This window comes from Salmo trutta, chromosome 37 (genome assembly GCF_901001165.1).
Source record: "Salmo trutta chromosome 37, fSalTru1.1, whole genome shotgun sequence".
NCBI lineage: Eukaryota > Metazoa > Chordata > Actinopteri > Salmoniformes > Salmonidae > Salmo > Salmo trutta.
The window spans coordinates 12,744,493-12,766,456 of record NC_042993.1 but is presented as its reverse complement, the minus strand read 5'-3'; the positions used below and the strand labels follow the sequence as shown (position 1 = coordinate 12,766,456).

General features: G+C 43.9%; 1 pseudogene; it reads right to left on the bottom strand.

Annotated features, from left to right (window-relative positions):
• LOC115176475 (nephrin-like) overlaps window positions 1-21,964 on the bottom strand; it is an 82,608-nt pseudogene that overhangs the window by 41,121 nt on the left and 19,523 nt on the right.

The following is a 21,964-nucleotide window of genomic DNA, read 5'->3' as shown; positions in this document are numbered from 1 at the left end:
GGCCAAGCTACCCGTGTGCCCCCCCCCAAAAAAATCTTGGGGCTGCCTCTCGGGTTTCCTTAGCTCCCTCTCCTCATAGAATCGCCTCTCCGCTCTCGCCGCTTCAATCTCCCACTGCGGGAGGCGATAATCCCCAGCCTGAGTCCATGGTCCCTCTCCGTCCAGGATTTGCTCCCACGTCCATTGGTCCATCACGTTGAACTCCTGTGGCTCCTTCCTCTTCCGCTGCTTGGTCCTTTTGTGGTGGGTGGTTCTGTCACAAAATCCTTCGTGCTGTTGAAAGGAGGACCAAGGCGCAACGGGAATATGGATGCTCATATTTTAATTTTAAAAAAAGGAGTAAAGCATCCACTGAAAAAACAATAAACCCAACAGGGACAGTCTTACAGGCATACAAAGAACAACCACCCACAACCCCAAAGAAAAACACACACACCTATATAGGACTTCCAATCAAAGGCAACTCAACACACCTGCCTTCAATTGGAAGTCCCAATCAACAACACAAACATGCCACGTCCTGACCCCAAAGCTAAAACACTAGCTCCATCTGCTGGTCAGGACGTGACACAGACAGACAGACAGACAGACAGACAGACAGACAGACAGACAGACAGACAGATCAACAGGTCTGAAAACACATTTGCACACACAGACCCTGACTGAATCCCCCTGATCTATCTTGATTCAGGTAGCTGCAGGTGGTCACCATACAGTAACTTCATAGAGAACACAAAGCTCCTCTGATCTGTTTGAATAAAACATCTGATCAACGGGAAACAGATAAACAAGAAGACAGTTTAGAGAGCCTACGTTTACATCACTGTCATTGTTTACGGTCACACACACACACACACACACACACACACACACACACACACACACACACACACACACACACACACACACACACACACACACACACACACACAGAGAGACACAGTTGGACTCCTGTGAGAGCACATGCATGTGAAGAGTATATAACCATAGTTTAGCTGGAATGGAATGTTCGTAACCTGTATATTTGACTCTGATATGTGGTTGTCTCACCTAGCTATCTTAAGATAGATGCACTCACTGTAAGTTGCTCTGGATAAGATAATCTGCTAAATGAGTAAAATGGCACATTTTATTGTTTTACATACAGTACATTTAAATGTACTTGTTTGTTACATTTGACTGTGTAAAACCAAGCAGTACTACTTATTTCTATGAGAGTGATGCGGATATATAGCATTTTTCCCCCATCAAATTATATTTGAAACAAACACGTCTGTCATTGAACAACCCCATGTTTTGGGAGGTAGTAGGGGGAAACTCACGTGGGGCTCATTGGGGTCACATGGTCCACCTGAGTGGCTGTGGTGGATACGGGCTCTCATTCCCAACACAAGCTACATCACATCCATGCCATGATTAGATAAACACACCAATCTATTTCCTAATTTCTTTAAACATTAAAAGCTCAATTAGCAACATTTTTGAAATTCATGCATTCATGCACGCCACGCAAACACACACACACACACACACACACACACACACACACACACACACACACACACACACACACACACACACACACACACACACACACACACACACTAAGGACTCTGAGGTTGAAAGCCGTTGAAGTGGTCCCCCCCTTCATCCTCCCTCGTTCCTCATCCCACTCCTCCTCTCCTCCGTTCTCCCCAGTGCTGAACAGGAAGTTAAGCAGGTGTCCAGGACAGAAATAGGCCTCAGTCAGTCCTTCTCCCCCTCATCTCTCAGCCACATTACATAAGAAATAACATCTTACTCAACAACCCATCCCCTGTCACAAAGACACAGCATCTTCCCTGTGAGTGAGAACTGGATACTAGAGATAGACAAAACAACAGAACACTCACTAGCTTTTTGACCTGGCCTTGAATGCCACATATTTGACATTATTGAGGAATAACTAATAAAATCCTCATATCCGCAGCACACCACATACCTAGCTAAGGCTCATTTTTTGATCCACAGCCTTGGGGAGCGAGTACCTGTTTGCTCACTGTGCTGAAAAAGAGGTCCTATTTCACAGGCAAATAGAACAAAGATATACCCATTGAACAAAGTCACTCTGCCTACTATTCTGCTTGTGTAAATGCCCCCGTTTATGAGTTGCTACATTATTCATAAAGTACTACCATAACATGAAGGCTCATTGTACATTACACTCTTTGTGCGCTAAACTCGTTAGCCAACTGCAAAAACCTCACCACCGTACTGTCGTACCGTCGTACCTCAAACTGTTGTCTCTAACTCCCAACCAACACTGATAACAAGCTAAAACACCCCCCTTTCCCCCAATTCCCGTCTACTCCCACAGAAATACCTAACTGCAGCTTAACTGCATGAGTAACGTATTCTTAAAAACAGCGAAACATCAAACAAAAACATTTAGAATATTATTTGCAGGATCCGGATATACAGGCAGGCCTGTGCTTAGAGAGAGAAAAAGGGAGAGAGAGAGATAAAGGGAAAGAGAGAGAGTGTGAGAGAGAGAGAGAGAGAGAGAGAGAGAGAGAGAGAGGGGAGAAAATGGAAATAGGGACTTGTTAATTAATAGGATTATATGGTAACGCTAATGGTTTCAAACAAAGGACAGTGGATGTGTCAGGTGTTCTGGTATTCGGACGGGCGGGGGCCGGGGGTATACATTTCGGCGGGAGGACGCAGGGGTGGTGGAGAGGTTGTTATTGTCATGGATTACTTGCTGCCACTTGATCTGCCTATTGCCGTAATCCCCTATCTGAACTCGGCAGGATGGGAAAAACACAGGAATTACGTCGCCCCTGATAGAAATGTCTCAAAAATGTCTCTTTGTTGGCCCGCTGAGAGGACTTATTGACGTTTGTGTGCATCCCTCTCGGCTGTTCGCTGCCTGTGGTGATCCGTCTTGAATTAGCTGGTGATGATACCCACAACCCACCACTCCGACTAGAGAGCAAGGCTTACTTTTCTTTTGGTTTTACATGATCTTTCGTTCGCTTTCTCTCTCTCTGCATCTCTACCTCTGTCTCTCTCTTCTTAAAGGAGATAGTGTGATAGTGTTTTGGTTGGCTGACTGGTGAAGGCTGTCTGTGTTATCATGGGAGCTGTGGTAGTCTGGAGGAACTCTTAACTCATTGGAAGGCTGTCAAGCTGTGTTACTCATTTCACTCATAGGTTGTAAAGTACTGGCTTTGTTTCTAACCCAGTATTACAATAATAACACATCTGATTCAACTCATCAACTAATATTAAAGCCTGTGATTAGTTGAAGAAAGTTTTTTAGTGTTGTGCTGGAATAAACATCTGCACACCTCTGGGTCCCCAGGACCAGGACTGATGACCACTGCTGTTACAGGATTTAGATTAGTCTGTCTGTCTGTCTGTCTGTCTGTCTGTCTGTCTGTCTGTCTGTCTGTCTGTCTGTCTGTCTGTCTGTCTGTCTGTCTGTCTGTCTGTCTGTCTGTCTGTCTGTCTGTCTGTCTGTCTGTCTGTCTGATTGTATCAATACATCCATCTGTCATGGAATCAGGTGGAAAGCATTCATGGAAAATATTCAGCGATAGCAGCTGGGAAGTGTGGGAGCATTAGGATCTACGCATGTTTGACAGACAGGAGAGTGGAAGGTTTCCTCCAGACAAACTACTACACTACAGTCTCCTGACACCCTGAGCTCTCTGATCTGGGCCTGGACCTCTCTGATCTGGGCCTGGACCTCTCTGATCTGGGCCTGGACCTCTCTGATCTGGGCCTGGACCTCTCTGATCTGGGCCTTGACCTCTCTGATCTGGGCCTGGTGCCTCATAGGCACCTGGGTGGATAGCCTTTACATATTGTGAGTGAGTGTGCACACACACACACACACACACACACACACACACACACACACACACACACACACACACACACACACACACACACACACACACACACACACACAAACAAACACACACACACACACACAACAACAACAACAACAAACTTCACGTCACAGCAGTGATAAATGTGGGACTGAGTGCTGCTGTAGCTGCAGGTGTATAAAGATGGAGCTGGCTGGAACAGGGGGGAGTGTAGAGAGAGCTGGGGTTCACTCCCCCTTCCTTCCTTTCTCTCTCAGTCTTTCCTATTGATGTCAGAAAAATATGCTCCCTTCCCAGGAGAGCAAGAGAGGCAGCGAGAGTCACCAAGGTAACGCCCCCCAGCACCCCAGTATACACACTCCATGGCCCCCAAAAAGAAAGAGCAAAAGAGCGAGAGATGAATGGAGAAGGGGGAAATGAATACACCGTAGCAGGAGAAGAAAAGCTCTTTCAGAGTTGCCGTGCTCTCCACATATGGCATAGCTCCCAAAAGCAAGGAGACAGAGAAAGCCAGCGCTGAGAGAGCAAGAGAGAGAAGAGAGGAGAGAGGAGAGAGAAGAGAGGAGAGAGGAGAGGAGAGAGGAGAGAGGAGAGAGAAGAGAGGAGAGAGGAGAGAGGAGAGAGAAGGAGAGAGAAGAGAGAAGGAAAGGAGCTGAGGAGAGAGGAAGAAGAGAAGAGACCAGAGAGGGAGGAGAGAAGAGACGAGAGACAGACAAGGAGATATAGGAGAGGCAGAGGAGAGAGGAGAGAGAAGAGAGGAGAGAGGAAGAGAAGAGAGGAGAGAGAAGAGAGGAGAGAGGAGAGAGGAGAGGAGTGAGAGGAGAGAGAAAGAGAGGAGGGGAGAGGAAGAGAGGGAGCGAGGATGAGAGGGAGAGAGGAGAGAGGAGATGAGAAGGAAGAGAGGAAGAGAGAGAGCGACGAGAGAAGGAGAAGAAGGAGAGAAGGAGAGAGAAGAGAGGAGAGAGGAGAGCAAGGAGAGAGAAGAGAAGGAAGGAGAGGAAGAGGAGAGAGAATGGGAGAGAGGAGAGCGAAGAGGAGGAGAGGAAGCAGGAGAGAGGAGAGTAGCAGGAGAGAGGAGAGAGGGAGAGGAGAGAGAAGAGGAGGAGATAGGGAGAAGGGATGTGAGAGGAGAGAGAAGAGAGGGAAGTGAGGAGAGAGAAGAGAGGAGAGAGGAGAGAGGAGAGAGGAGAGAGGAGAGGACAGTTAGAGGAGAGGAGAGAGGAGAGAGGAGGAGGAGAGAGAGAGGAGAAGGATGGGGGGATGAGAGAGGAGAGAGGACGAGATGGAGAGAGGGAGAGAGAAGACGAGGCAGCACGAGAGAAACGAAGAGGAGGAGAGGAGAGAGGAGAGAGGAGAAGAGAGGAGAGAGAAAGAGAGGAGAGAGAAGAGAGGAGAGAGAAGAGAGGAGAGAGGAAGTATGATGAGAGAGAGAGGAAGAGAAAGAGAGGGAGGAGAGGAGGAAGAGAGAAGAGAGGAGAGAGGAGAGAGAAGAGAGGAGAGAGAAAGAGGAGGAGAGAGAAGAGAGGAGAGAGGAGAGAGAAGAGAGAAGAGACAAGAGAGGAGAGAGGAGAGAGGAGAGAGAAGAGAGGAGAGAGAAGAGAGGAGAGAGAAGAAAGGAGAGAGGAGAGAGAAGAGAGAAGAGACAAGAAAGGAGAGAGAAGAGAGAGAACAAGAGATATAGGAGAGAGAGGAGAGAGAAAGAGGAGAAAGAGAGGAGAGAGAGAGGAGAAAGAGAATGAGAGAGTATGCTGTTCATCATAAACTGACAACAGGCGGCCTGGTGTACTCACACAATTACATCCATTCCTTCCCACGTCTGTGTGGAAACTTTTCATTCACTCCCATTCCATTATGATTTACTTCTCCAGGAGCTACTGACATGGAGCACCATGAGTGGCTGTTACGGACGGAGTCTCACACACTGCTTCTAGTGTGTGTGTCTGCTTGTGTGTGTGTGTGTGTGTGTGGTCCATAGAATCTAGAACATATATCTCAATTGTCATATTTCTCTATTGTGTGCGATAAGGTCTTAGATATGTCCTGTAGTTCATGGTCATAGGAGGAGTGGATGGACTGTGCACCTGTTGGGTTGGGGTTACTGTATTCACCTTGCTGTCTGCCTCTCTGAACTCTGCAAACGTTTTGCGTTTTACAAATAAGACCGTCCTCTGTCATAGAGAATGAGCGGTGTCCTGATGATACAGCAACTTTTCTGACTGAGCCAGGCGAAATCGTGCATCAGCATCATTATTATAGATAAATCCAAAGAATTGTCAATAAAAAAAAAGTCAGGCTAAAGAAAATACGGCTAGTTTGCTGTCATTTCAACTGTAGAGATTGACGTGATTTTGTTTTCTGTCGATGGCGAGCAAACAAAAGACAAGAACGTTAGCCAACCTGAATAGAAAACATTATTCGACTGCATAGCAGTGATGGGAAAATATTTCCTCTGGTGGAAGGATGAAATAATAGGAATTGACTTGTCAAAATAATGTTTTTAATGAAAATATGTCACTCATTATTTGAATATGTTAGTAAGCAGTTTATTAAAGCAATAAGGAACCTTCCGGGGTTTGTGGTATATGGCAAATATACCACGGCTAAGGGGTGTATCTACTCCGCTTTCGTAGGGCCTAGGAACAGCCCTTATCAGTGGTATACTGGCCATTTACAGTAACACACCACTTCAGACCTTATTGCTTAAATATCCAAGAAGTAACAAAAATGACCACTATGTTATTGTACTCTGTTTATGTACAAATAAAAGTAAGAAATTGGTTTAATCACTATAATTTTGAGCCCAAAATAAGCCTAAACAGCAGACTCAAGTTGCATAGCAACACTTAACACATTGTATCATGGACAAGGACCAAGAGGTCCAGCGTGTGGCTGAGCTCCTGAAGATTTTCATACATACATTATTGTCATGCTTTGTCTTGAATAATATGACCAACCATCCTGCACCAAGTTGAAGCCCTTTGAAAAGAACAGAGAGAGAGTGGTATTGACTACCGACCGCTGTGAGAGAGCTTGGTTTCCACACATACAGTACTGAGGAGGATCTTAGCACCAGATACACACTGGAATTCCATCTGTTTATAACACAAGAGGCTTTAGTCCAATTCATTAAATATTTTCTTTAGCATCGTGTACCCGAATTCTGGGACATTTTCCTTGCAACTTGATCTCACGCCCTGTTGATTTACCATTAGGCTACGTAGGTTTGGAAAATAGCAGACACACACTAACCAACGAAGAGGGATAGCTGTGTGGTGTGTGAAGTCTGACTCCAGATCTGTCATGCTGTTTTATATTGGTGGGAATATGGTATGTATCGATTGAGGAGGACAGACAAAGTGCCTCTCCATCTTTATTTCTCTCCTGATAGTGTTTCACCATTCACGGGTTAATATGTTGACTGATGCCATAAAACGTGTGTATTATAGGATGTTGGTGTCTGGGAGGCTTTTTCCTGCTCAGTATCGTTCTCTGACTCACAGCATACTAACATGTATAAAAAGCCTCTTGGTGTGACAACCTCCCAGTCCTAAAAAAGGACTCATCAACAAAGTTGGCAAGATAATTAATACCAACCAGCAGCAATTTTCACATCTATGCTATCATACAGCGGAGAGGGAAGACTTAATTTTCCTCTTTCCTGAAATTTCTCACCACAAATGCCGCAATCAACTTGCCGTGTGTGTGTGCGTGTGAGCGTATGTGAGAGCGTGAGAGCTCTTTCAGCGCCAACAGACATCACTGATGGTGACAATCACAGACAAGTATTATCGAGTGGTGTCAAGTGTTGACGCTTGTGTTTTTGCTTCTATAGTATTTAAGTATGTGTTTGCCACAAGCATTTATATCTGTCTCTTTGTTTGTGTGAATATGTGTGTGTGTATGCATAAGTGTGTGAGTGCCAATGTAGGTGTCTGTGTGTTCATCAGTGTGTGTGTGTGGTTGTTGTTCTTTTATCCTTTGACCCAGTTTCAGTGGAGAGCAGAGCAGAGCGTGTGTGTGTGTGTGTGTGTGTGTGTGTGTGTGTGTGTGTGTGTGTGTGTGTGTGTGTGTGTGTGGGTGTGTGGGTGTGTGCAGTGCATGCCAGTCTGCCTATCAGTGTCTGTGAATATGTGTGCAATTTCTAGAGTATAGTGTGTCTCTGAATGTCTGTCAGCTCACGTGTGCCAGTCTGCTAGTGTTGTGTGTCTCATGACAGCCATGGCACCGTGGAATAGCACCATGCGGCTCGGTGCTGGTTGATCATGAGCAGATGCTATGCTCTTATTTAGGATTGCCTTCTAATGGACGATTACTTTTTATAGACTCCATGTGTGGATCCTGCTACATCCTTTTATTCTCCCCTCTCTCTCTCTCTCTCTCTCTCTCTCTCTCTCTCTCTCTCTCTTTCTCTCTCTCTCTCTCTCTCTCGCTTCCATTTCAATTTAAGGGGCTTTATTGGCATGGGAAACATACAGTTTGGACACACCTACTCATTCAAGGGTTTTTCTTTATTTTTTATTTTGTAGAATAATTTCTACATTGTAGAATGATAGTGAAGACATCAAAACTATGAAATAACACATGTGGAATCATGTAGTAATCAAAAAAGTGCTAAACAAATCAAAATATATTTTATATTTGAGATTCTTCAAAGTAGCCACCCTTTGCCTTGATGACAGCTTTGCACACTCGTGGCATTCTCTCAACCAGCTTCATTAGGTAGTCACCTGGAATGCATTTCAATTAACAGGTGTGACTTGTTAAAAGTTCATTTGTGGAATTTCTTTCCTTCTTAATGCATTTCATCGGTTGTGTTGTGACAAGGTAGGGGTGGTATACAGAAGATAGCCCTATTTGGTAAAAGACCAAGTCCATATTATGGCAAGAACAGCTCAAATAAGCAAAGAGAAACAACAGTCCATCATTACTTGAATTCACGAAGGTCTGTCAATCCGGAAAATGTCAAGAACTTTCAAAGTTTCTTCAAGTGCAGTTACAAAAACAATCAAGCGCTATGATGAAACTGGCTCTCATGAGAACCAACACAGGAAAGGAAGACCCAGAGTTACTTCTGCTGCAGACAATAAGTTAATTAGAGTTTCCAGCCTCAAAAATTGCAGCCCAAATAAATTATTCACAGAGATCAAGTAACAGAAACATTTCAACTGTTCAGAGGAGACTGCGTGAATCAGGCCTTCAAGGTTGAATTGCTGCAAAGAAAGCACTAACCACTCACCAATAAGAAGAGACTTGCTTGGGCCAAGAAACACGAGCAATGGACAATAGACCGGTGGAAATCTGTTGTTTGGTCTGATGAGTCCAAATTTGAGATTTTTGGTTCCAACCGCCGTGTCTTTGTGAGACGCAGAGAAGGTAAACAGATGATCTCCGCATGTGTAGTTACCACCGGGAACCATGGAAGAGGAGGTGTGATAGTGTGGGGATGATTTGCTGGTGACACTGTCAGTCATTTATTTAGAATACAAGGCACACTTAAGCAGCACGGCTACCACAGCATTCTGCAACAATATGCCATCCCATCTGGTTTGCGCTTAGTGGGACAATAATTTGTTTTTCAACAATGACCCAACACACCTCCAGGCTGTGTAAGGGGTTTTTGACAAAGAAGAAGAGTGATGGAGTACTGCATCAGATGACCTGGCCCCACAATCACCCAACCTCAACCCAATTAAGATGGTTTGGGATGAGTTGGACCGCAGAGTGAAGGAAAAGCAGCCAACAATTGCTGAGCATATGTGGGAACTCCTTCAAGACTGTTGGAAAAGCATTCCAGGTGAAGCTGGTTGAGAGAATGCCAAGATTGCCAAGATTGTGTGAAGCTGTCATCAAGGCAAAGGGTATCTACTTTGAAGAATCTCAAATACAAAGTAAATTTTGATTTTGTTTAACACTTTTTGGTTACTTCATGATTCCATATGTGTTAATGTCATATTTTTGATGTCTTCACTATTATTCCATAATGTAGAAAATAATACAAATAAAGAAAAACCCTTGAATGAGTAGGTGTGTCCAAACTTTTGACTGGTACTGTATGTTTACATTGCCAAAGCGAGTGAAATAATAATAAACAACAGTAAAATAGACAATAAAAATGAACAGTAAACATTACACTCCTTTCAAATGTTCCAAAAGAATAAAGACATTTCAAATGTCATATTATGTCTATATACAGTGTTGTAGGGATGTGCAAATATTTATAACACAAAAGTGAAAATAAATTAACAAATGTTGGTTGTATTTGCAGTGGTGTTTGTTCTTCACTGGTTGCCCTTTTCTTGTAGCAACAGATCACAAATATTGCTGCTGTGATTGCACACTGTGGTATTTCACCCAATAGATTTGTTAGTTTATCAAAATTGGATATGTTTTCGAATTCTTTGTGGATCTGTGTAATCTGAGGGAAATATATGTTTCCAATATAGTCATACATTTGGCAGGAGGTTAGGAAGTGCATCTCAGTTTCCACCTCATTTTGTGGGCAGTGTGCACATAGCCTGTCTTCTCCTGAGAGCCAGGTGTGCCTTCGGGGGCCTTTCTCAATAGCAAAGCTATACTCACTGAGTCTGTACATAGTCAAAGATTTCCTTAATTTTGGGTCAGTCACAGTGGTCAGGTATTCTGCCACTGTGTGCTCTCTGTTTAGGGCCAAATAGCATTCTAGTTTGATCTGGGTTTTTTTTGTAAATTCTTTCATGTGTCAAGTAATTCTCTTTTAGTTTTTTCATGATTTGGTTGGGTCTAAATGTGTTGCTGACATCTCTCTCTATCTCATCACTCTCACTCTCTCTTGCCGCTTTCATTTTCCCTTAATTCACTTCTGAGGGGGACAATGGTGGTACACGCGAGGCTATTTCACATTCACATAGTCTCTGTAGTCACAGATGGCCTCTGTTTAGACGTCCTCTGTTAAGCCACTACCATCAGGTCCCCATGGTAACTTCATTTAGGCCTATCACTGTGTCCTCTATGCATATCAAGGCTATACAGTGTAGGCTTACTGCTACTATGTCTGTCTTACAGCCAATGCAATTAAAGCTGACAGATGCACCGTTCACCCTCACACAGCGAACAACCTGTCATTTGAAATATGTCACAGTAAAGAAAACCATCAAATTCACACACTTCTTAGAGCAACAACACAATGTTTGAACTCTTGGCCCTTTTGACATGTTTGTGTGGCTTGTGTAGGCCTTCATTCTGCGACTGCATCTCTGTGCTCATAATGCAGACATATTCCTCATGTTCATCTTGTCCTATGGGTTGTCTACCTCTCAATGTTTTAATTTTGTAGCTTGTATACTGCGTCTGCTCAAGCTGTAAAAGCACATTTTGTCTTGGGCTACTACTCATGTGTGTTATCATTTTCTGCTTCCCTGTCATTATTTCTTACCCAATTTTGATATATTGCTTTTTCCCACCTGTTTCCCCCTACTGTTAATATTTCCCTACTTTGTATTCAACCATAATGCAAACGTCAACCCTAAACCTAGCTACATGTCCACATCCTGGTTCATCTCTAACCATCAACCACAACCCTAACTCTAACCCTAGCTTCATGTTCACAGCCCAGCTCAACCCTGGCTATAACTCTAACCCTAGCTTCAAGTCCACATCCCAGTTCAGCTCTAGCCATCAACCACAACCCTAACTCTAACCCTAGCTTCATGTCCACAGCCCAGCTCAACCCTGGCTATAACTCTAACCCTAGCTTCAAGTCCACATCCCAGTTCAGCTCTAGCCATCAACCACAACCCTAACTCTAACCCTAGCTTCATGTCCACAGCCCAGCTCAACCCTGGCCATAACTCTAACCCTAGCTTTAACCTGTCTGGGCTAGGGGGCAGTATTTCCACGGCCGGATGAAAAACGTACCCAATTTAAACAGGTTACTACTCTGGCCCAGAAACTAGAATATGCATATTATTACTATATTTGGATAGAAAACATTCTGACGTTTCTAAAACTGTTTGAATGGTGTCTGTGAGTATAACATAACTCATATGGCAGGCAAAAACCTGAGAAAAAGTCAACCAGGAAGTGGAGGATCTGAGAATTGTAGTTCTTCTTTCTAGTCCCTTTCGAAACTACAGTATCCCTGGGGTTACGTTGCACTTCCTAAGGCTTCCATTGGCTGTCTAAAGCCTTCAGAAAGTGGTTTGAGCATTCTCCTGTCACTGGGCAGATAATAGGAGCTCAGTTTCTGAGTGGACTGCCTGGCAACAAAGGGATTGGATATGAGCGGTCACGCGAGCGCGCCGTTCCTTCTTTTTCTCCTTGAATGAATATGCTATTGTCCGGTTTGAATATTATCGCAATTTTACGTTAAAAATACCATAAAGATTGATTTTAAACAGCGTTTGACATGCTTTTAAGTACGGTAATGGAACATTTTGACTTTTCGTCTCTGGTTCTGCGCTCGTGCGTTATGCCTTTGCATAAGTGATCTGTACGCACAAACAAAACGGAGGTATTTGGACATAACTATGGATTATTTGGAACAAAAACAACATTTCTTGTGGAAGTAGCAGTCCTGGGAGTGCATTCTGACGAAGATCAGCAAAGGTAAGACAATATTTCTAATACTAATTCTGAGTTGAGGTTGCCCCGAACTTGGCGGGTGTCTGTATAGCTCGCCGTGATGGCTGAGCTATGTACTCAGAATATTGAAAAATGTGCTTTCTCTGTAAAGCTATTTTAAAATCTGACACAGCGGTTGCATCCAGGAGTAGTCTATCTATAATTCTTTAAATAATTGTTATATGTTTTGTCAACGTTTATGATGAGAATTTTTGTAAATTAATGTGCAAATTAATGTGCACTGAGAATTGTAGTTCTTCTTCACCGGACGTTTTGGTGGGAATACATTTTCTGAACATCACGCGCCAATGTAAAATGCTGTTTTTGGATATAAATATGAACTTTATCGAACAAAACATACATGTATTGTGTAACATAATGTCCTAGGAGTGTCATCTGATGAAGATCGTCAAAGGTTAGTGCTTCATTTAGCTGTGTTTTAGGTTTTATTGACACATGTCCTTGCTTGGAAAATGGCTGTGTGATTATTTTTGTCTATGTACTCTCCTAACATAATCTAATGTTTTGCTTTCGCTGTAAAGCCTTTTTGAAATCGGACAATGTGGTTACATCAAGGAGAAGTGTATCTTTAAAATGGTATAAAATAGTTGTATGTTTGAGAAAGTTGAATTATGACATTTTGTTGTTTTTGAATTTGCCGCACTGATATTTCACTGGCTGTGTCCCGCAGGTGGCACGTAGCCCATAGACGTTAAGTCCACATCCTGGTTCAGCCGTAACCATCAACCATAACCCTAACTCTAACTCTAACTCTAACCCCAACCCTCCCTGGGCTCTCACCTCTCTTATGGTCCCCCAACAGGCTGTAGCGAGGGAACCCCGGCAGGCTCTGTTGTGGACCCAGAAGCAGGCCATCCTTCACCCACTGGACAAACCCTGAGGGCCTCAGCACCTCACACCTCAGCATCACCGTAGTCCCCGCACGCACCGTCATATTCTTGGGCTGTGTCCTGAACGCCTGCTGGGCCCCCACCTCCACCACACCTTAAGAAGAGAGGGAGGGAAAGGAGGGAAGATGGTGAGAGGATGGAGAGGAAAGAGGGAAAGGAGGGAGGGATGGGTTAGGGGGATTGGAAAATGGATGGAGGGAGAGGAGGAGGGTGAAAAGATGGAGAGGAATTAGGGAAAGTTAGGAAGGCAGGGCATGAGGGCTCAAATAAACACGGTAGTCGGGCCACCTTATTCATCACATTGTATGTTTTATTGATGGGAAATTGGAGCAGTTCGGCCCTACAAATGAGTCAATAATGTAATTACTATGAATTAAACCCCTCCTCGGTCCAGGAGATAAGGAATGGAAAGGAAGAGAGGGCGAGGGGGGTGGGTGGGACCGAGCCCTCGTTCACCCATTGCTTTTTCTTCACTGTCGATGTCCCTTCGGCTAATTCCTACAGATGAGAGTAATGATATTTGGTTTAATGCCCTCGTTTGTCATACTGTATGTGGTGTGGGGGTGTCAGGAGGTGGGGGTGGGCAATCCCTCACTCCCTGTATAAAGTGAAACGCTCCGGTACACTGCACTGGTGGCTGGAAGGTAACCTTACAGCCCCTCAGCCAGCCTGGGAGTGAGTGAGGTGGAGGCTAGAACAATGAGACCAGGATCATAAGGTAATGCGATTGTAGCTCTGCATGCAAAGTCCTATGCTAATTAGTGGCCCTAATATTTAAGCATGCATCTTATTTTTAAACTATGCAGTGGAGAGGAGAGCAGCTATTTTCAGCGCCTAATTTTGGAAGGTTGTTTGAATCTTGACCCTCTTTGAGCCAATCACAAAGTTGTTTGCGAACTGCATGCTCGGCTGCGCCTCGGCAACGTGAGTGAGAGGGAGAACTCTCAGATCAAGGGGACATCAGTCACCTCACATCAAACGTAAAGGGCAAGATTGGCCATTATAGACGTCGCATACAAACAACCAGCCACAAATCACATTTGCATATCAGTTTACATAAATTAATACACAACAATTTCGTGTACCAATGAGCAGTAAAAGGAAGTTGAAAGACAAACAGGAACAAAATGGATTCTTCTCTTCTTCTACTGCCACTACCTAGAGAGGTGCATTGGGGATGGAAGTGGTAAGACAGGCAAACACCGCAGGCCATTGATTTCCTTTCCTCATCCAAGGGTTTGGCGTCTATTTGAACTAGATAATGGCTTGGGATTATGCTATAGAGCTGATGCTGCCCACAAAACTCTATGGCCTTTGCTGTTACAATGAGATAGAAGCAGAGGACAGGGTCGAAACATCTTCATGAGAAGATGATACCTGTCACCTGTTAACTTACTGTACACTGTCCCTCTGTTTTTCTCTGTGATGCTTTCAAAGGCAGGAGAGAGAGAATGTACATTTAAATCCATGCTATCAGACCTCATTAACTTGAAACAATTATGCCAGCAGTACAGTGGGATCTGTTCCATTAACAGATTAGTTTGGATGATAAATATTGGTTGTGATTGTTAGATTTATTTTTGAAGTGATTTACTGTCACGCCCTGACCTTAGAGATCTTATTTATTCTCTATGTTGGTTAGGTAAGGGTGTGACTCGGGTGGGAATATCTATGTTTTCTATTTCTTTGTTTTTGAGCCGAGTGTGGTTCCCAATCAGAGGCAGCTGTCTATCATTGTCTCTGATTGGGAATCATACTTAGGCAGCTTGTTTTCCACCTGAGTTTTGTGGAAGGTTATTTTCTGTTAAGCGTATGTGCCTGATGGAACTGTGCATTTCCGTTTTTCCCTTTTGTTATTTTGTTTGAGTGTTTCTTGAAAATAAATAATCATGAGCACTTACCACGCTGCGCTTTGGTCCACTTCTTCACCTTCAGACGACGAACGTTAAATTTACTGTATGTGTTAGTAAATGTACTGTAACTGCATAATGATGCTATGAGTAATGTAACTATATTTGTTTCACAGAGGAAAGGCTTACAAGTACTGTGTGATTTCCTGTTGATTGACGGCCACCATTTTTTTTATATGATTTACAAAATAATCCGAACAGATGTCATTGTCTGAGGAGTTCCAGCAGCAGTAAACAGACAGTCACAGATTGGAAAAACAACAACCTTGACAGCTTGGTGATTCGACAGCGTATTTTGAGAAAACGATTAGCCACTCGTCAGAGGACCCTTCTCTTCTGACAATGTGTTATTGTTAAGCTGTCCTGTTTCTGCTCCCATTCAGTTGGTTTTGCTCTTCTGAGAACCAGCTGATCCATTGGCAAGGCAACGTAATGGGCTAGAATAGTAATGGTGAGGCCTTAGCACAATGTCTAATTGTATCAATGTGATTGTCGATAAATAACAATCCATTGCCAGGAGTGTGCAATGCAAGGTAAGTGAAAAGCAAGGGGTATTAGCGAGGAACAATTCCTGTGCTGTATACAGTTATCAACAACACTACAACAGTCCACACAAACTGTGATGCAAACTCATCCATTGAGTCGAACAGAACTCTAGGTTATGCCTCTCATAAAGTCAATGAGAGCACAGTGCTATAGAGTAGTATAACTGTGTGTAACTTAACAGAAGGCCTTGCTGAGTTCAAAAGGTGACAATAGGTCCATTGTGGCTGTATATCTTACCCCATTGCAGAGTGAGGAGAAGTAGACTAGAGAAGCAACATTTACATTTTAGTCATATAGCTGACGTTCTTATCCAGGGCGACTTACAGTAGTGAATGCATACATTTCATAAATGCTTTTCTCCGCACTGGTCCCCCGTGGGAATCGAACCCACAACCCTGGCGTTGCAAACACCATCCTCTACCAACTGAGCCACACGGGACCACGTTGTTGATGACAAACCCATCTCAAACCTCAGGCTCCAATCGTTTAATCCTGCGGGATCCTGAAACGACAAATCAAAGAGCAGACAGAAAGTGAACTGTTTGTCAATGTTGGTGAAAGTTGAGTTTGTCAAGGCTTAGTTGACTCAATGTCAAGTTTTGAGTTACAGTCAATTTCCTGAGCACATACAAAGTATTCTCAAAGCCATAGCCACATATTGTGCTAGCTACTGTAGCTAGCTATGTTGGTGAAGACAGACTAACCTGGTTACTGATCATTGGATGACTCTTGCATGCACTAGTGAATTAACCCATCAACAGTTTTGAGTTAAATCCATGAGTAACACTATGTCTACGTCCATTACATTCTGTTCTAATCTATCAGTCCCCCTCTGCCTGTTTCTTTTGGAAAGGGACCCGATGTGCATTTTAAGTTAGTTTGCAATCAATCAATTTATCTGTCTCGGATGGAACAAATAATAGTGATTTACTTGATTGAAAACTGAACATTTTCTCATCTGAATAAACAAATTGAATTAAAAGCAATGGTTCTTTGAGGCATCTCCCCTCAGTCGATTAGTTGCACTCCAACAGGCTTTGATAAGAATTAGCTCACACTCAATTATTCCTGGCTCTCAGAAACGTCAGTGCATTTCAGAGCCCCCAACATACACTTTGAACACACAAGGGCAATTTGCTCCCCCTTCACCATATTAGATGTCTGTTCTGAGCTCTCAAAAACTCTGCCTTCCACCCTGCCTCTCTCTCTCTCTCTCTCTCTCTTTCGCTCTCACACTTTCACTTTCTCTCTCTCTCTCTCTCTCCCTCTTTGTTTCTCTCACTCTCTCTCTCTGCCTCCCTTTCCTCCTTTCTAATAAACCCCATAAAGGGGCAATCTGCAGTTGCTATATGTATATACATTTTTGGGCTTACTGATATGTACCCAGTGACTCTTGAAGAATATATTTATTCAATATAACTTCACCTCATGAGCTTGGTTCAACTGTTGTATCCCCTCAGAAACCAAAATAAAAGCTTGTTTTTCTCCAATGTTTGTAAACAACATAAATGTAAACTGCTTTGTTTTAATTTCACCTGCTGATTGCCCCTTTAAAACACCATACGCATTTCAACCCCGACCGATGTTCATGAATTGATTTTCCTCATACATTATTTTCCATCCCAGTCTGCCCTTTGCCTTGCATCCGAGATCTAAATACCAGAGAGAGTAAAGTGCTGGCTGGTTGGTTTCTATATCCCTCCTCCATTGTGGGAGCGGGTGCTGTGACGGCAGAACTGCAGAACTGCAGGGGCCCAACTTGACTGAGAGGCAGAGAGGTCTGGAGAGGTCTGCCTGAGAGGCAGAGCGGTCTGGAGAGGTCTGCCTGAGAGGCAGAGAGGTCTGGAGAGGTCTGCCTGAGAGGCAGAGAGGTCTGGAGAGGTCTGCCTGAGAGGCAGAGAGGTCTGGAGAGGTCTGGCTGAGAGGCAGAGCGGTCTGGAGAGGTCTGGCTGAGAGGCAGAGAGGCAGAGAGGTCTGGTCTGGAGAGGAAGGCTACGACTCAACACGTTTCTACCGGACATATTCATGAAAAGAGCCGCAGCCTACTAACTTTGACCTCCCGTCCCCTCCCCGCACTACCGCCACCACTGCTAACCCAAACACAGGGCTTAATTACTGGGAAAATAGGTCCGTGCACAAAATGGAGGATTAGTTCATTCTCTAGTGTGTGTTTTTGTTTAGTTTCGTTGTCCTTGACAATGTTTATTTTGGGGTTGGGTCTGGGCTGTGTCTGTTGGATGGACTCTGATAAACTCATGTTAGAATGAAAATGAATGCAGAAAACAACTGCAGAAAACAATAAAAAAAAATAAAAAAAAATGAATGTTCTATTGTCACAAACACCAGATAGGTGCAGTGAAATGTGTTTACTTCCAGGGTCAGCTATGGTAGGTTAAGTGCCATGCTCAAAGGCACATCGAAAGATATATGACCTTGTCGGCTCAGGTATTCGAACCAGCGACTTATTGGTTACTGGCCAAGCACTCTAATCACTTGGCTACCTGAGAAAACCGTACACACGAGTATGCACACATGAACACATGCACACAAGCACACACACAAACACATATTCAAAATTCCCAATATGAGACACAAACAGCTAAAAAGCAGGCCTTCAGCCCTGGCTGCTAATCGAGTTCTTGTCCTTGCACAGATCTCTGTCATTATCCAGAACTAGCTCAACAAGCTTCATAACACGCACACATGCACACAGTATAATGGAATACATGAACAATTACATTCATTCAGTATCTACAGTGCCTTCAGAAAGTACTCACACTCCTTGAATTCTTCCACATTTACTCAAGTGCTGTCAAGCTAAATAATGTATTTGTCTAGGAAAACCTTGTACTGTATAATATAATCTGTATTTCACTGACAACAATAGAGTTGTATGAGTCAGGATAAGATTGACCACCCAGGATAAGCATTGTTGTAACTTTCCTGTATAAGTCAGTAGATATTCTACCTTCACTGCTACTACAGTTTCTGACCTTGTCCCTCACTAGCTTTCCACAAATGCAAATGAAAAAGTTTGATTTGAAATTTGATTCGCTCTCGGAGACAAGTCAGGCTTTCTCCCCTTCAGGGTATTGGAGAGAGCAGAGGCATCGAGCGTGACCCCGACAGGTAGATTTTTAATGGCTTCTTTCATAACATCATCAAACGACTCAATACACTCAATCCTGGACCAATTTGATGCGAAACCCCATGAAATCACTCAATGTGCAGAAAATGAAGCCTCAACCTCATGCAACCATGCAATTCAGATATGGTCCTACATCTTAATATCAGTCTCGCCCACACACTGCCAATCTCACCATTAGCCTGTGGGCCCAATTACAGGGCCTCATAGGGGAGGTCTGTTGTGACACCATTACCCCACTGACACTCACCAGCAGAATCAGTTATAGGCCAAAGATGCAGATTAGGTTATCCACATGGCTTAATTAAATCCAAATCATTAATTGTGCATGAAAAAATGGTGATCCTCTGACAGTCTGATTAGCGTTGCCTGGGTGAGCTTGCCTGCTTGTCCAGATGCAAATAGACAGAGCAAACTTCAAGCCAAGTCAAGGACGGGCAGGTGGACGAGCCAGATTGCATCAGCCTCGTCCAGCAATTTACAGTGGCAGCTGGACAGCATGTCTCCGAGAAGCTCTTCTCACCATCCTGAGCAGAGTGTTTGTCTGCTTGGCTCGGTTTCTGTTTCTGCTCTGCAGAGTCGTCAACTTCGACTCAACGTGTCTCTCTCTCTGACTCCCTCACATGTCACTTGCCTCGAGAGAGAGAGTTAAACCTCTCAACGTGATGGGAAGAGAGAAAAAAGAGAGACAGAAGGAGAGAAGACCTCCTTTCAAACCTCCACTGACTCATCCTTATCTGTCTCCTGAGAGCTCACAGAGAGACCGAGGTAGAGAGAGAAAAAGAGAGCGATAGTGAGAAAGAGAAAGAGTAAGAGAGAGTGCATCTCTCATAAAGAAGTCACTAGTCTTTGAATATGTGTAGGGATTTGCATGAGAGAGAGAGACGAGGTGTGCTTACCTGTTGAGCAACGTCGAGGCCCCGGAGCCACTCTCTATGTCTCGCCTGATCTCACGATGCTGCTTGGAACAAAAGTGTGCAGCGTGGATGAGAAAGAATGCCAATAGGACTCTCCCACTCTCTGACTCCACATGTACTGTATCCTCCTCTTCTTAGACAGGGAAAGACACAGGAGGAAGAGAGAGAGGAGTGTGTATGTGGAGGGTTAGGGGGGTAATCTTAAGGAAAAATAGATCACAAGAAACCAGCTGACAACAAAAAAGGGATGCCACACTTTTTTTTACATTAGCTAGGGATAGGGAGTCTATAGGCTAGGGATAGGGAGTGTATAGGCTAGGGATAGGGAGTATATAGGTTAGGGATAGGGAGTATATAGGCCAGGGATAGGGAGTGTATAGGCTAGGGATAGGGTGTATATAGGCTAGGGATAGGGAGTATGTAGAATAGGGATATGGAGTATATAGGCTAGGGATAGGGAGTATATAGGCTAGGGATAGGGAGTATATAGGCTAGGGATAGGGAGTATATAGGCTAGGGATAGGGAATACATAGGCTAGAGATAGGGAGTATATAGGCTAGGGATAGGGAGTATGTAGGATAGGGATGGGGAGTATATAGGCTAGGGATAGGGAGTATGTAGAATAGGGATATGAAGTATATAGGATAGGGATAGGGAGTATATAAGCCAGGGATAGGGAGTATATATGCTAGGGATAGGGAGTATATAGGCTAGGGATAGGGAGTATATAGGGTAGGGATAGGGAGTATATAGGCTAGGGATAGGATTATATAGGGATATGGAGTATATAGGCTAGGGATAGGATTATATAGGATAGGGATAGGGAGTATATAGGCTAGGGATAGGTAGTATATAGGCTAGGGTTATGGAGTATATAGGCTAGGGATAGGGAGTATATAGGCTAGGTAGAGGAAGCATATAGGTTAGGGATAGGGAGTATATAGGCTAGGGATAGGAAGTATATAGACTAGAGACGGTGGGTACATAGGCTAGGGATAGAGAGTAGGGAATCAATGTCATTTCAAGTCTACTAGAATATTCTACATTTCTGATGAAAATCTTCAATATGCCTGTACAGTGTAGCTGTAATATACAGCTGCAGCAGCAGGAGAGAGTGATTCCCCTGCTCATCCTTTCCGAGGGAGACTACAGAACTCAGTGTCTGGGGTTTGAGGGAGCAAGGGAACCTTCAAAGATACAAAGGCAACATGGATGTCTCCACTGCCGCCCGTTTTGTAACATTTATGCTCATACATAATGCATGGGACAGCGAGTATCCACTTTATTTTATATACTGAATACTCCTGGGGGGATTCAGCTGCGCTGCTGTAGAGTTGGAGACTTTACACTGAATTCATTTTCCACTTCAGAATATTTGATTTCGTGCTGAAAGGTTCCAATATGCCTCCCAGTCTCCAGTCACCATTCACTTTCAGGTGTGTACTTTATTATATATAAAACCATTTTCAGATCAACGTACACACCTGAAACTGAATGGTGACTGGAGACTGGGAGGCATATTGGAACATTTCTACAGTGACTAAGTCAAAGGTCACATTTCTTTTCTACCAGTATGTATTTTTTATTTGACCTTAGGATAGACCCCACTTAGTGTGTTTTATGTACAATCTGCAGTATTCAGTCCATATTCAACCATATACAGTAAACACAGCATACATTATACAGTACTCACCTACGGCCATTGTACAGTACATTCGTTATGTGCTCAGCAATGCATTAGAATATACCCTCTGCAGCAGGCATTGTCTGTGGTGTTAATAAGCTTTCCACAGCTTCTACAGGTAATAAAGAGAGGGCAGCGGCACTGAGCCCCTCTAGTGTGCTGTGTGCTGTGTGTGTTCGTGGGGGGGGGGGGGTTATGCTGTGGGGACAGATGCCAACAGCTGGGCCATGTAGTTGGAGGTGGCCCCTTAGACAGTCATTAAATACAGAAACCCAGGGCTGAAAGGTTAATTCCCCTGCATGGAGGGGGTAGATAGGGGAGGAGGCAGGGAGGTGAGGGAGGCCATGGAGGAGCTCACTGCTCACACAAACAGC